Here is a 1,717-nt window from a genome sequence, read left to right as displayed (position 1 = left end):
CACTTGATTGTGCTAATGTGAAACCTATACTTGGAGGAGGCAGTCGTCAGAACAGAGCAAGGAGCTCTGCATGGTTCAGAATCAGGAAAGGAGTGCACCAGGGATATGTCCTATCTCCATACGTTTTCAATCTGTATTAGGAATAGATCTTCTGGGAAGCTGGGCTCTATGAGGAGCAATGTGGTATTAGGATTTGAGGAAGACTCATCAACCTGCATTATGCTTATAACCCTGCTTGCTGAAACTGAGAAGGACCTGAGACATTTGCTGCAGAAGGTCAGGGACTACAGCCTTCAATTGAGAATACCATGGACTGCTAGGAAAACAAACAGATTTGTCCTGGAAAGGGTTAAACCAGGTGGCTCCTTGGAGGCAAGGATTCTGAGGCTCCGTCTAACATACTTTGGACATGTTGTGAGGAGAGACCGGTCCTTGGAGAAGGACATCATGCTTGGGAGGGTGGAGGGACAGCGCAGGAGGGGAAGGCCCTCTATGAGATGGATTGATTTAGTGAGTGGGGTATTCGGGATGGGAGTATCAGAGACAGTGCGATTGGCACAGGACAGAGCAGAGTTTAGGGCTGTTGTACATAGGGTCGCTATGAGTCGCAAGCGACTCGACGGCACATAACAACAACATCAAGAAAACAAATATTCTCACCACTGGGCTGGTTGGCCGCTTCATGATAGATGGGGAAAGAAATTGAGAGATCATTAACAGCTTCAGCTAACATTGCTCCACAATCCATACTATTGGCACCATCAGTCAGGAAATCAAAAGATGAATTGCATTGGGAAAATCTGCTGTCAGGGACCTCTCCTGAGTGCTGAAGAGCAACAATGTCAGTCTAGAGACCTGATCCAGGTCATGTTCATCATAATTATTTACTATGCATCAGAGAGCTGGCAATGACTATGGGTGGTAGACCAATGCCTTTGAGTTGTGGTTCTGGAGAAGAGTTGAATATACCAATGGACTAAGAACAAACAGGTCTGTACTGGAGAGGGTAAAACCAGGCTGTTTCTTGGAGGCAAGGGTTTTAAGGCTCTATCTCACATACTTTGGACATGTTGCAAGGCGGGTTCAGTCCTTGAAGAGGGATGTCATGGTTAGAAGAGTGGAGGGACAGCACAAGACAGGAAGACCCTGGATGAGATGGATTGGCTCAGTGACTGGGGCAATGTAGTGAAGTTGGCTCAAGATACAGCAGGATCCAGAGCCGTTGTACACAGAGTCACTATGATTCAGAGTTGACTCAATGACACATAACAGCAACATGCCCAAAATATGTGAGATGAAGCTTTTAAAGCCTTTCAGAAACATAAGGAAATCAAATCTCCTAGTTACCACTGAAAGGACACAATTAAACAAGGATCACTAAAACTGTTGATAGGAACAAATCATAGCAAAGGAGGGTCTTCTAGGCCACAGAGAGTGCAGACAGAGCTCTCCCCCCTGCAGTCCTTGTCTGCTTCTCCACACACCGGCTACCTACATTTAGACCAGCTTTCTGCACAGGTGGCAGACATCTTCAGACTCTGGAGGACTTGAGGGTGGTGAGCTCTGCTCTAAATTAAAAATTCTCAGCGAAGGGCTATTAACTGGCTTTGCTAGGTGCCCACCCTGAGCCAAATCTACAGCGCAATGAGGCCTGGAAGATGAGCATCAGCCATCACTAACTCTTTTGAAGCGGGGTGAGTGTCCACCACAAAGAGGG

This window comes from Elephantulus edwardii, unplaced genomic scaffold, assembly GCF_000299155.1.
Source record: "Elephantulus edwardii isolate Elephantulus edwardi_28Jun2011 unplaced genomic scaffold, EleEdw1.0 scaffold00274, whole genome shotgun sequence".
Taxonomy (NCBI): Eukaryota; Metazoa; Chordata; class Mammalia; order Macroscelidea; family Macroscelididae; genus Elephantulus; species Elephantulus edwardii.
Note: the sequence above shows the minus strand (reverse complement) of the source record.